At 44.0% G+C, this 14,680-nt stretch overlaps 1 protein-coding gene across 2 annotated transcripts in view; it reads left to right on the forward strand.

The window, feature by feature from the left end:
* PRKG1 (protein kinase cGMP-dependent 1) overlaps nt 1–14,680 on the forward strand; it is a gene marked incomplete at its 3' end in the record, with an annotated part of 511,845 nt that overhangs the window by 362,143 nt on the left and 135,022 nt on the right. The gene's annotated exons all lie outside the window — the stretch shown is intronic.

A 14,680-nucleotide genomic window follows, 5' to 3' on the forward strand; every position in this document is an offset into this window, starting at 1 on the left:
GGGTGGGATGTGAAAAGGTCATCTCCTTTCAAATTTGGTGGGACACTTGCGTTAGCGGGCAATATCATGCCTGAAAGGAGGTGTGTTGGAAAAGCTGTTCCTGTAAGAGTTACAGCAGGGAGGGGCGATGGAATAAACGTTGAGGTATTTGATGGTCTGGATGGAGTTGCGCTTTGCCTACCTGGCTATAACGAGGATCTCATTAGTGTCAGGCTTTTGAGGAGTCTTTATTTAATAAATAAATAAACAAAACAAAAAAAAACCCCAACAAACCAAACCCAAGCCACACAAAAAACACCAAACAACAACCAAAAAAAAACCCAAAACACCCCAACCAAACAAAAATTAAAACAACCCAAAAAAAGGCACCATACAAAAAAAAAAAATTGCCCCAAACAAACCACAACCCCCTGTTCCTGCCCTGTAAGTGAATGTGTAAAATGAATGTAAAAATATTTGAGTTCCATTGCAGGCAGTTTGCCCACATAGGTTATTCACGTAGCACTCTGTTTGGGTCTGCGGAATTGCATGTCATTTAAGTATTACAGAAGCTGTTAATAAAACCTTTTGAAATGTAGCCCTGTGTGATTTAACTGCAGGAAATCTCTGTGTACAACAGTATTTTACTTCATTCCGTGTTTTTTCTCATACGTGCCTTGCCATCATGAGCAGCCCTAATAACTATGTTTATAGAAAAATGTTCGTGTGTACCACCTCTGCCAAGGATTTTAAGAAATGGTGCTGCAGACATGTAAATTGATTTTTTTTTTTTATTATTTTTTTTCTTCCCTAAGAGCACTGACAGGACATTGTTATTTCTTTGCCTTTTTATTTAGTATACAGATAAATTCTGTAATCTGAACAAATCAGACGTTTGTCATACAGAATAATTGCATATTCATAGATAAGCTTCATTTCCTTTACTGCCAGAGAAGTGCTCAGATTTAGAGAGAAAAGGCATATTAACTCGATGTGCTATGAATTAAATTTGCCTATCTCAAAACCGCATGCCTAGCCAGAAACAGATAGTTTAATTTGCTTGGATCACATAACCAGCATTAAGCTCCTTATCAAGAGTTAAGGAGAAGAATAAAGTCAATAAAACTTTTTGAGGGACACTTGAAGTTTCATGGCAGGGGGAAAAAAAACCCCTAACAAACATCAAGAAATGAGGCACAAAAGCAGCATTTCTGGGGATAACCCTGTATCCTTAGGGGGCTGCTATGGCAAGAGAGGCTGCTCTTCCCAGTCTGCACTGAGATATGGCTCCCAGTTTCCTGCTTGGAATCACCCTTGTTATTCCCTCTGGGTTTGTCTTTGACTTAGCATATCATGTTTTACATAAACTAATGAAAAAAAAAAAAATCTCTACTATGATATTATGCATTTTGTATTTAACAGTATCCAACATATTGAAACTAAGCAGCAGTAACTTTATTTTAGCCTCTCTGCTCTAACGGGGGTTGGATAGAAGTGACTGATTTGGCACAGTTTGAGGCAGGGGAAAAAATATCTCTTTCTTAATGTCAAGATTTCATGCAGTTTTTCTTTTGATGCGGTGCTCTGAATAATGCAAACACTTCTGTCCTACATTCTTTAAATATTTTTTTTAAACTGTTAGCTAAAACCCAGAAGCCAGAAAAAAAGCTGGTTTAATTGCCCGTTATCCAAATCGAACTTGGAAATGGCATTATAAAGACAGCAGGGAGGAAAAAAAGATCGGTGTTTGATAACATAATTTCATTTCTTGAACTGATGGAAATACTACAAAGAGATCCTTGGATAACTCGAGGATTAACAAAACTTGGGGTAATTTCCTTTCCTCTTGCGCTGGGCTCTGACTGGTGCGAGGTCACTCCCATCAACGAAATCGCTTGTAATTTAGATACGTGAGAGTAGAAACAAGCCTGGTCAGTTCAGCTTCTGCGCATTCAAACCCAGGCTACCCCTACGCTGTGGTTTGGGTTTTGGTTTTGTTTTTTTTTGCCAAGAAACCTTCAGCCAGGAATTAGCTTTCTGGAGCCCATAATTTACCCCATTCCCAGGCCCATGTGGTGGGGATGGAGGTTTCTCCAGCTGTAGATCGATGCAGTTGACGCCAATCTCCAAGCAGCTTTAGGTTGCACCTATAGCGCCAGTCCCAGCGTTTGGGAGTCGCTACTAGACCCCGGCACAGCTTTTCCCACCACCCAAACCTGACCCTTCTGTCTTGCCCCGTTACATTTTTTTAATTACATTAATATTTCTCAACATCACATATTAACAAGCGTCAACGTAACGTATAGCTGACTTTGTTAACGCCTCCCAAACCGTTGGGTAGTGCTGTGGTGATTGGTACCGTGGTGGGAAGCCGAGCATCCCTTCCAGCACAGAGGTTGATTTAGTTTGGCTGTAATGCCATCTCTGCTGGAACAGCGCTGCCTGGCCCCTGATTTTATTGCGTTGTTTATCCTCGTGCTTGCCAAACATAATGCGTGAGTCAACAAGTAATATGTTTCTGCAGCGGAAGACTTAGTTTTTGTTTTACTTGGGTTTTGGTAGCTCGATGTCGTAAGGAGATGAGGTTTATGTCGGCCTGTAGGACAGTCCTCTCAAATAATTTGCAGTTGCTTCCCCAAAACCCATTTGATGCAAAGTTCCTGCGTGGTTCATCCAAATTACAGGCTAAGACGAGAAGAAAGATTTAAATGGGTGGATGTTGAGTCAAAATAAATGCACAGGCTTGTGGTCAGCTCAGCCTCTGCTTCGCATAAACCAAGCTATTGGCAGGGGGTGGCCGTCCGGGAGAGGCAGGGAAGCAAGGGTTAATGGTGCTCACGCTCTGCAAGGGGTGAAGGACACAAATTCATCAGTTATTCTGTATGGGCAACAATTTTTATCTCTGTTTTCTAGTAGGCTGGTGCATATCATCCCACCTTTGCTGTGTGTCTGGGACGCGAGAGGCACCACATAGCACTAGAGCCTGGAAGTTTAATAATGACATTTTTAATGCTGTCCTCAATGTTTTCCTAATTTTTCTTCCTTAGTGCCTGCTTTTCAGTATTTTTCTTCAGCTGAAAAAGCCCTTCTTGACCTTTCTGACTCTTCAAGCATCATGCCCTGGGCTGCGCCTTCCGAAAAAATCTAGGATTTTTTTAGCTAGATTTTAGTGCCCGGTGCCTCTGGTGTGCATGCTCACGGCTCTGTCACTGAACAGCGTTGAACCAGCGGCAAAATCGTTTTGCTGTACCGTATTTTGGTAGAGAAAATCAACATATTTATGTTTAAGTATTGGAGGATTAACGTAGTTGGAAAAGATACCTGCTGCCAGGGTGCTGCTTGGACATAGCTGCGTGCCTTACCCCCATCCGAGTGCTGCGTATCTGGGATTAAATACCTGAATTGGTATTTATTGTAGAAATGTATTTGCTCTGGATGAATGCAAATCTCCTTTGGAAAACAGTGTCTTCTTGCACATTATTTATCAAACAGCCGAATAATTTTAGTTTCCATGGGTGAAAGAGGGGAATTTGTTTGCAAATGGAAAGACTTGCTGTAGATGATGAACAGCCAAGCTTAAAAAGTCCTTTTTTTTTTTTTCCCATAAACCCGAAAAACTTTGAAAATGCAAAAACCTTGACCTTTCTTCCCCCACTTTTGAAGGCTTTGGAACAATTTATGGTTGTCTTCTCTGATTACAGACTTTCTGTTTTTCTTAGAGTTTAAGAAAAAAAAGAAAAAAGTCGCCTTTTTCCTCCATCCGCACCCTTAATATGCATCAGCTATATATCACAAAAATAAATGGATTTTTGGTAGTAAACAGGTCTTTTCTAAGAATATGTAGCCTTAGCGTTATGGCATTTCATTATAATGTGGGCAGTTCATAACAGAAGGCAATAATGTACTTATTTTTATCTTTTTTTTCTAAGGAAACTAAAATGCATCGAAACGCCCCTAGAATAACTGAACAGCAGCTGAGGTGCCAGCCACATCTATGACACTACTGCCACCATTTAGGGTCCTGTCCCCTCTGCCAGCCCCAAAAATGGAAGGGAGCGCAGCGGCGTAGCTGTCCCGATGGACATTTAGGAGGAGCGGGAAGAGCATCTTCCCCAGCTTCAGGTCTCTGAGAGTTTTCACCCCGTTTTCTCGTGGGAATGGAGGAACTAGGATCTCTGAGGTATCATAGAAAGCCCTCAGGGTCACGGCACTACTAATATTACGTGGGCACCGTGCGTCCGATGTCTCACACAGGGATTATCTGGAAGATACTAACGTTGCCAGTATTTTTAGTCTTTATGGATTAACTCCAGTCGTTGAACGAAATTAAATCCTACAGGGAGGAGGATGGCGAGTCTATAAGAAGTGGATCCAATTGCCAGGAACTACACCACGAGCGGGAGAATAAAAAAGGGAATTTATGGTCATAGAGGAGGAAAACCAGACAAAAACCCCAAACCACCCAGCCTCTAGTATGATTTCTCAAGATGTGACTCCTCATGTAAACGCATAGGTGCTTCGTCTCCCTATAGCGTAGCAGAGTGCCTGTAGGACGTGCATTTGGCCGCTGTCCAGCACCTTTGCTTCGTCTTGGCGATGAGGAGGGGGGGAAAGTCGGACGCGCGGCGCTTTGCTGATGGCGCGAAGGTGCCGTTTTTCCCCGCCGCGCTCCCGGTGGAAGCCTGGCGCCTTCTTTCGCCAAGTTTTGTACGTGAGAGCGAGTAGGAACCGCGGGAGATGCGCGTGGGATGAGCAAGTAATGAGCACGGGCAGCGCTCGGAGGCTCTGGGCTGGCATCTCCTCCTTGCTTTCTTTCCTTCTTGTCCTTTTTTTTTTTTGTTGTTGTTGTTTGGGGCAAAAAATAGGGATTTCTTTTCCGACTTGAAGTTGCTTCACTTTCTGGGAGTGTTTTTCAAGGGTATCCTCTGTGTCGTTCAAGGAGATAAGCTTTGCATTTGAAAGATTTGTATCTCAAAGCAGTAGTTCAGGTAACCACAAGTATAATTAAGGTTGCTTGACCTTGTCTCTTCTGAAACCATTTCCAGTTGCTTATGATTTTGATGACTTATCCATTTGATATGAAATTACTCATTGTGGCTGCGGGCTTACAGGTGATTTTTCTAATTTTTTTTTTTCCCCCCCCCAACTCAAACTGCTGTTTCAAAGAAGGAGATTGCTTTGCCCGTGCGTCAGGGACGGACTTGTTATCCACCTGAATATCTGCCCCAGCGCGGTTGAGTTAGGTAGGGCTTTCGAGGGAGAGGAGAGGGGCAGGAATTCAAAGAGCCTGGGGGAGCTGGAGAAAATAATCTGTTTTTTAAAAGTTTTGTGGTTATAAATACACAGGAGGGGGGTGAATTAAGGTTTTATTGGCATTTTTCAACTCTGGCATTTTCTAAATCCTGTGTACTTGATGTTCCTTTGCTGTTTGGGATTTAGTGCACTAATCCGTACAAGATGTTACATGTATGAATCTGAGCAGTTTGAGTGATAGAAAGCAACAAATGCAGTTTCAGTTTGGTTACCGAAATACTGGAGGTTCTTTTTGCGTAGATAATGACAAATCTAAACTACATTAAATGGATTCTTCTTCTATGTTGTGTGTACAGAACTCTAGAGAGCTTTGCTATATCTGTTACTGCTCTATGTATATAAATATATTTATATTATTAGACGTTGTATTGCAAATATATAGTATTTGTATATTATGTATGCAATTAGGAAAAATATCTAATATAACTATTACATGAATATGAGTAATTGCCCTAAATCAAGGATGCAAACCACTTCTTTAACTAGTCCTAAGCTATCCTTGCTGTAACTGTACCGTCTGGCTTGGGGAGTGCGTCAGGGCCCAGGGACTGCCATTCCCCATGTCTCCCAATGTGCATTTTGGAAATTGTTTCACCAGAAGCGTTGATACTTGAAAATTTTAATTTAATTTAACGCTCTACAGAGAGTGAGTAAGACCACTGTATGCAAAGAAGCACCTTAGACCCTGGATGTGAATATTTTTATGTACAGCTAAGGTGATCCTTTAGTACTGGAAGTAATTATCTTTTTTGGGTTTTTTTATGTGTGTCTCTAAAATAAATTAACAGTTGTGTTCTGCTTATCACAGGGATGTTTTCTTTAGAAATAGCTTAATATTTCTGCCTTGACAAGCCTTGGCAAAACATGTTAAAGGTTAGTTTTGAAATTCTTTAAGGCATGTTCATCTTCCCTGGGCTCCCTTTGTGCTTTGTATACCACCCCCGGGCTAAAAGGGACCTACAGGGTCTCGTGGGCATCGGCATTGCGGGGTTTGCTGTGCTGTGCCTCCAGTTCGGCAAGAAATACTCTCTCATCGCTGACGCACCCCGCTCCCCGCCAAGGTCTTGGCTAAGTCCAGCCCTTTAAGGCTTTTAAAACCTTAGCTGCTGCGCTCGCAGGTCTTGTTTCAGCCACCGACCCCGTGGGCCAACTGGGCCTTTCTCTTGCCTTGTCTTCAAAAATCTCCATTGCCTTTTCTTCCCTGTCCCCTCCTCTTCGTCACTTACCATCAAAACCCTCTTTTCTCCAATCATGTCCCCGTGACGAGCACACGTGAAGCCCTTTCCTTGACTTGCACCCGCTCGGCACGGGTAACGGCTTCAGGTCTTCTCACGGCGGGACCCGTTGGGTGTTTGCAGCGGGTGCAGCCGATGAGCAATGCAAACCTGCCGGTGGCAGAGGGCTTCCACCAAATATGCTTTGCGGTCCGGGAATTATTTTCTCTTCAACGGATTTTTATGAAATGAGTTTCAAAATCTCTCAAGAAGTAGCTTGCGTTTTCACTGAAAATCCCAGTGGCTTCAGAGGGATCCTCTCCTGGCGGCTTTCCCCAGGGAGCCAGAATCCTCCGGAGACAGTAGGACTTTATTATTATTTAATTTACTGTCAGAAGCACAGCTTCCCTTTTCTGTGGGCTTATTTCCTAAACCACAAACACAGGATCTGGGTTGTTGGGTATTTTTTGTTTTTTTCCAGTGCAAATTGTAAAATCTGCTGAAGTTAGGTCAAAGCACCCCCGCTGGAGAATTGTACCTTCTACAGCCATCCGAAGCACGCGGATATATGTATTAATCGAAATCTCTGTGAGAATCCCCAAGGACACTCAGAAGGTAGGAGTTTGGGGTTGTAAAGAGAGATTTCCTCGGCCACTAACGCCGCGCGGTAGCTTGCTGTGCTGTTGCAGAGCCACCTGGAGAAGCTGTAGACTGCTCCTCAGCATCAAATATTGGCTGTCCTGTCTACTTAACAACACCCAGTGATGAAGTTGCAACAGCCAATGCTGGAGCCTGAAGTTTCAAGCGCAATATTTGCGTTGTGATTTTATTATTTTTCCATGTATCTCCCAAAAGGGGATACAGTTGCCTGTTTTACAGCTGCTTCTCCAGTAGCGTCGTCCTTTCCAGCTTAATACACCCTCCCCCTGCGTTAGGCATCCCTCTCTCGTTAATAAACTGTCTCGAGTGAGTGGTTTATGCTGCTTCAAGAATCACTGCCGAAAATATTAGAAAACAAATGATTTTACTATGAATTTGTAAAAAGTGCGACTTAACAGAATTTGAGGGCAAGGTCCGCTCTTGTTACTTATTCAACATGGAAAAAGCATATGATGAGAAACGAAATTAGAATTGGGTTAGAATGATTTACACATGGATTGGGGGAAATTATTTTTACGGAGTCAGGGAAGTTGAACTATGTTGGCGTGAATTATATGTGGATTAGGGAAAGAAAGTGAGGGAGACCCTCCCGTTGAGTCCCGAGGCTCAGAGCGGACCCCCTTGCTTTCTGAACTTGGAGAGGAGTCTCCGTGCTGCTGAATCCGCTCCTACTCCCAGACTTGGTCAACGGTTTATGACTAAAGGAGTCAAGTGCCGGGGATTCGTGTGTGGTGAAGTAGCATATGATGTTGGGCTTTGTGTAACTTTAGAATGGCAACAGTCTAATACAAAACAGCAGCGATTTAAAATTCACTAGTACTATTAAGGCAAATGGCAATGTTAAATCATACCATTTTCTAACAAAGCTTAACACAACAACTTAATAAGGTTGTCTAATTACACACAGATGTGGATATAGAGATGGACACATGTAGATATGTGTAAAAGATATATATGTAAGAGGAGATGTATGAAAAGGATACATGGATACCTGTTAAAAAGTTCCCCTTGAGCTCAGTGAAATACGCATGTTGAATGACGCTGTATTTCTCAACGGGCGAAGGGTTGATCCTCAAAGCAGGGGTTTCAGCCCAGGTCTGTGCTGAAAGGTCCTCTGAACTTACCACAAACTTGAGGGGTTGCGAGCTCCGAGAGGTGACCTGTTCGGGGGGAGGTGCTGGTCCCAGGAGAGCTCCAAGAGCCTCCCTTGGGACGACTGTTAGTAGGGTTGGGAGATGATTGACTTGAGACGTCAGGGAACTTCATCCTGGCCACAACCCGGAGAGGTGATGTCTCAAGTCTCCGGTAGCGCTGGTACCCGTTGTTCCAGGGCTGACGGGTGATAATTAGTCCTGTTCTCGTTCCTCACCTCTGCCCGGCAACCGCATTCCTGGTACGACCGGTGCCGTCCCCCACCTCGGCTACGCGAGAGCGCTTGGCACGGTCGAGGGGCTCTCAACCACCAAACTCCTTGTCCAAAGGCCAGGGCTCGCCAGGCAGCTCAATTCCGTGGGCTGTAGAGCGGCCCAGGAGCAAGGCGGGGGCCGGGGGGGGCAACGCACCACCACAGAAACTCCTCTCGGCCGGATCCGTGGGTAGAAAAAGCCACTCCAGCAGCGACGTGGTTGATCAGGGCACGTGGCACCAGCAGCGTCGTGGAACAGTTTGCAGCAGAAGAGAATCCCTGCGATATTCTTCAAGCTCCAGTATGTTATTTTTATTATCATTTTTGGTGGCAGCGGGGCGAGTGGATGTTAAAGCGTTCTGTGGCCAGTAAGACGCTAATTTATAAAGCTGCCGCACGCGCCGGCGCCGCTCTCGGGTTACGCGGGTTTTTGGGTGTAAGAGTTTGCTCTGCGGCAGGTTGGATTAAACCCAGCTCTGGCCTATCTGGAATATATTTTTATGCTTTCTGTAAGCGGGTTCTTCAGACAGTCTGTCACAGCTATAAAAGAAAGGGGGGAAAAAAACCCCCACAACCCCCAAAACAACAAAAAAAACCAAAACCATGAAATCGTTTTTTTGTTGGTAATCTTAGATGTCCTCCCAGGTTTCATAGAGAGGAAAGAAAGGATTTAAGTAAATCTGTAACTTGCCGTTTGCGCTGGCAGATTTGCAGACTCTCTTTTAGAAACGTGCGAGATGCGAATTTTTTTGTAGCACGTGGGACAACAGGGAGGTCACAGGGTGCAACTCGGAGCCAAGTAAATGTCTCCTCGGTGATCCAGCCATGTGCTTCATTTTCCCATATCCATTAGTTTGCTCTTTCCAGTTTTAAGAGGCTTTGCAGCATACATTTGGGCAAAGCGATCCTGTTTTTCTCTGCATTTTATTTGCTGCTCTTGCCTGCAGACAGGTTGGGGCCAATGGGTTGGTGATTGCCCGTCACCTCTTGTGTTCAGCAAATACAATATATTCAATTCAAATGGAAATGTAATTCAAATCTGAATTATCTGGCGGTTTCCGCTGCAGCCGATCCCAACTCGAGCCCCTCTCCCCGGCAGCCCCCGGAGCCAAGGCTGCTGCTGTCCTTGGGGCACGGGCAGTGCCTCTGGGCCAACACCACTGCTGGGCTATTTCCCTTTCCCTCTGGGTGAGTTTAAAATTAAAGTCGAGAATCTCGATCAGACATCAGCTAAGAAATACTCTTCTAAAAAAAAAAGTCCGTTTGTTTCTAGTGGTGTATCAGCAGCCAGGTATGGCAGTGTCTTCCTCCAGTGTGATGGGCAGCATACAGATTCATATAGCAAATGATCCCTTTGTAATAATAATAATGCTTTGACTACTGATTTTAAGGTAGAGCTGTATAATGTTAAAAAAACTATATGAAAAAACCGACATGAACATCTGCAACAGTGCTGGTTCCTCCTGCATCAGCCACCTAAGCTCAGGCTAATAAATACATACGTACATGTATAGGCTAATTTTGGTGGTAATGAACCAAAGAAACACAATTCAACCTTATGCTCATCTGAAAATGTTCCGTTATTTCCAGTCTCTACCCCCGAGTGGTCTGAAGTGGAAAAAGTGAATCGTTTCTAATAAAGCTCCTTTTATCTGCCAGACGCAGCCAATACACTTTCCATCTGTAAAAGCAGAAAAAATATAATTAGCAATTATATTAAAAAACAAATATTAATTAACTTGACGGGTGTTTTCCCTTTGATTCAAGCTCTTTTTCTGCTGGTTTCTCCTATAGCGTTGCCCACAGTGACACCTACTGGCCTTTTGACCAAGCCTGGCTTGCAGGCTGTGGCCTCATGAGCATGTCATGGGAGGGGTTAATTAGGAAAAATGAAGAGGACAGTAAATGTGGTCATGGAGACACCTGTGGCCACCCAGGGAATGGCTCTGGGCTTTGAATGCTGGCCCTCTGCTCGGTGCTGGGTCATCAAGCTTTGAGTCTTCCTGCGCCAGCTGAAGAAGTCCCTCTGGCAATGGAGCCGGTCATTAAATCCCAGCTTTGTGCTGGGCTAAAGACCAGGCTTTAAAATGGGGAGATCCTCCTCCCTTCTCCAGAGCTCAGCAACTTCTCAAAATACACCCCGGCTGGCGGGTGTTTCTTTTTTCAGGGAGTTTGTTTTCCTTGCGAAATGAACTTGCTCACACTCACTTGAGTAGCTTTCATTTTTGTCCCTGTGTATCATTAAACATTCAGTTAAGGTCTTGGCGATATATTTGAACTAATTTATTTCCCGCTGTCAGTGCAGTATTTGCAGGTTTATAATAATAATATTTTATTATAATATTCTAATAGTATTGCAGAGTTATAATAATAGTGATTGAAAAGTGTCTTTACGGTAGCAGAAAGCCATTTCGGCCTTAATCCATGAAATAGTAGGCATTGGATATCTTAACAAATAACCACAAGACTAAGCCACCGGAGGAAGGGAGACGGGCATTGGAAATGGAGTTACTCATGTGGTAAAATTGGCATTTTATTTCCATACGGCGCAGCGTGCAGCAGGACACCATTCGACACAAAGCGTGGGGTTTTTTTATTTACTTTTTTAACGCGTTGTGGCTTTCTGCCCTTCTTAATAGGGGATTTCCCATGGAGCTGCCCAAAGCGGGAATTTCTTCCTGCCGCAGGGGTCAGATCCTGTCTGCCAGATCGTGCTTGCGAGGGGACGTGAGGCCGGGAGCCGTGGCGGGTGATCGCGGGGCTACCTGCTGCCGCACTGAGTTTATCGGCCGCTGGGACGGACTGCTTGGTAGTGGCTGAATCCTCCTCCCGTGCAGCCTTTCAGTGGAAGTGGCATGTCTTTCTGGAGGAGGAACTTCTTGGTTTGACTCTGTATGGGTTGTTGGGTTAGGTAACGGGGGTTTCGGGTTTGGCTTTATGTGTTTCTCAGGGTTAGCTGATTCAGGTGATCCCTTCTGACCCTAAAAAGGTACGAAATTCAAAAATGTGTTCCTAATCTTCAGAGCTTCCAGGGAGCTGAGCACAGCTTGGAACTTCTGCCTCTCATTTGAGGTCTTCAGAGATTACGGAAATAAGAGCATGGGACAGTATTTGGGGGTCATGCACAAGGTTTTGGGTATATGGCTTCAGACCCCGTAGTAAGTAGAACAGAGGTGAAACTCATAATCTCAAAACATTGTCACAAGATGCCACCAAGACTTGTAGAAGTTAAGCTTGGAGGTGCACCTCTCTGTTGTAGAGCATTCCCATAAAAGATCTGTCTTCAGTACCTTTTTTGGAGCATCCCCCATAGTAGATCTGTCTTTACCTTGAAGGAAGGGTTGGACGGGGATGGGCTCCGTAACCTGCTGCTTCCTGGCAGATGCTTGCCTGTGTTGTGGAGCTGAAGGCAGCACCATGCTGATTGGCATTGATTGGGTGACTGGAATGGAGTCAAGGGGTGGGCTTTCATCAAAAAAAATCTCCTGACCAAAATGTATAGAAAGTAAGTAAGACAGCGGAGAAATTAGCCACTAAAATGCATACTTGGATCAGAAAATGTCTAGGACCCCAAGAATTTAAAAGAAAATACAAAAGAAATAGAGATACATATCATTTTGGCCTGTGCATAATGCAGTTTTCGCTGCAGTATGTGGCAAGGTGTATTTAACCTGATCTTTCTGACCTTGGCTGGTCTTTCTGTACTCTCCGGCACAATTTTTAAGCAGCCTAATAACCATTTAGGCAACCTGAAATGGTGGCATAGCCCGTCGCCTAAGGACGATACAGCGTAAGGAAGCGGGACTGGCACGGGTTAATCCTGAGGTGCCCTCTCCTTGGTTGCTGTGCCCCCCTCGCTGGTGAGGGGTTTGGAACGGTGAAGTCCTCGAGCACATGCTCGCCGAGAACTCCAGGTGGGATTTGCAGGTTTTCTTCACACCATTGGAAGTTGGCTTAGGTCAGTTCTTCATTGCTTTCTGTCAAGTGGAAATACTAAAAATATTCAGACCTAGCTTGCCAGCGTGGCAGGAAAACAGCTATCCTCATTTAAAAAAAGAGGAGAGTGTTTGCGAGCACAACAGACAGTGAAGAAGTCAGCTTTTTTTTAAAAAAAAACTTTTTTTTTTTCCTAACCTAAGATTAGTTGTAGTCAGATCTCAGAGATGCATTATGGACAAGAAGAAGACCCAGCTGAGCATGGGTGAATGCTCGTCGTCCCTGGTATTACACACCAGATGGGAGGTGAAGAGTCGCAGCACGCGTGTCCTTCGTGTCCTCAGACGCTCTCCGTGTCCTTCAGATGCCCGTCGACATTACTCTTGTGCTACCAAAAAAAAAAGTCTCCTAAGTATGTCAGAATTAATATAAAATGAAAATAACTGACTATATTGGTAATTTGGAGAGAAGAAGAGTGCAAAAATAGCTCATTGCTGGGAAAACTTGGGATACCGTTGCAGCGGAAAATGCTGATGTCCTAAATCGGGGCATCAGTGGAACAGATGTGCTGTCCTCCTCCCGGCCCTTCTGATTTCTGTCCACCACAAGAGACTCGGAAGTGTAAATAAGGTGGCTGTTACCAGCACGTAGCTTTATGCTGTTCTTTTACCAGGGCGAAGGTTCTCCTTGGCTGTGTAGGAGTAGGGTTCATTAACTGTGATGGTGGGAGAGCCCGCCTCTCTTGCAATAAGACCGATCCCGTGCTTGTCCGCTTACAAATCCAAACCGTGATTTTCCAAATTCCTCGCAGAGAAAGCCGTAAAAAGAGAATTCTCTGTGCTTTGGAGTTCAAAAGTGAAGTAATCTCTGGATTGACGTGCTGTCCTCGCCCGGTAAGGAAACAGCCAGCTGCCCATGGGCAGGGCTGCCTCTTGTGCCAAAAATCTGACCTAGATTGCGTTTCCCAGCGTTGATCTGGTTTTCTTCTCAGGGCTGATAGTAAGATATACTCAGAAAAAGCTGCTTTAAAGAGCACAATAGATGGAGTCAGTCAAATATTTGTACGTCTAATCTATTGCATGGGAGATTGATGAAGATGTTACTGTTGCAGGGTTAATTCTTCACAATCTTTATCTCTTAGTGATCTAAACTTTTACCCTGTCCTGAATTCATAATGTGACCCCCCCGCTTCCAGCTTCACGTCTCATTACTTGTTGTGCAAAAGCCTGGAATAAGTTGTAGGCAGTGGAAACGTCTGCTAAAATGTTCGTTGCAACAACCTCATAGCAAAGTTCCCATTTTCAGAGTAAAAGTTCACTTGTTGCCTTAATAAATATATTTCAGGCAAACATTTTTATCTTGGTTAGTCCAGTGTAACTCGCTTCCAAAATTCCTTGTAATCCAGAGTGCCTGTTGGCAGGCTGGGAGTGCGGTCTGAGTTTGTACGCGTGCCGGCTGATAAAACTGCCTTTTTTTTTTCTCCCTCCCTTTGTGCAGTTAATGAGAGAAATTGAAGGAAAAGGAGAATATTTTCTAGCAACAGCCAAAATCCGTGGAGGTATAAACGAGAGTATAAGCTGTGATAGTGTTTAATATATCGGGTGCTGCAAGGCTCACGTGTTAGGTCAGAACTGGTTGTCACCTACGCAAACCACTAAAGAAGTTGCCAAACTGGAAGCAATTGGTGAATACAGGTGTTTGAATTGGGCAGATGGCCTGTTTCAGTGAAACTCTGTAGTCTCGCAAAACGAAATACTTTTCACAGTTTTGCTGCCAGTAAAGTTGGTTTCTAGTGACAATTTAAAGATGTGTATTCGCATATAGTGGGAAGGTAGAGTCTCCTCTTCTGTTCAGACCACCAAAAGAAAATACATTTCATCGCAGTTTACTTGAGTGGCTGAATATATTCAATTAATATGCTTTTTTTTTTTTTTTATTCCTCATGATAGATTAGGAAATTAGTTTAGGTCCTCATGGCAATGCAAATAACTTGTCTGAATAAGCATACAAAATTTGGAGCAAATTAAGAAAAATATATGAAACAAATATGTTGATTTACATTGTTTACTTCCAATTTCATTTTTGCAAGGAATTGATTGCCATTTTAATAGTCGTGGAACCGGCCTTTGGCTGTTTGGAGGAAAATTAGTGTTCCACACACATTCTTCCATTA

This window comes from Phaethon aethereus (genome assembly GCF_964289735.1).
Source record: "Phaethon aethereus genome assembly, chromosome: 7".
Taxonomy (NCBI): Eukaryota; Metazoa; Chordata; class Aves; order Phaethontiformes; family Phaethontidae; genus Phaethon; species Phaethon aethereus.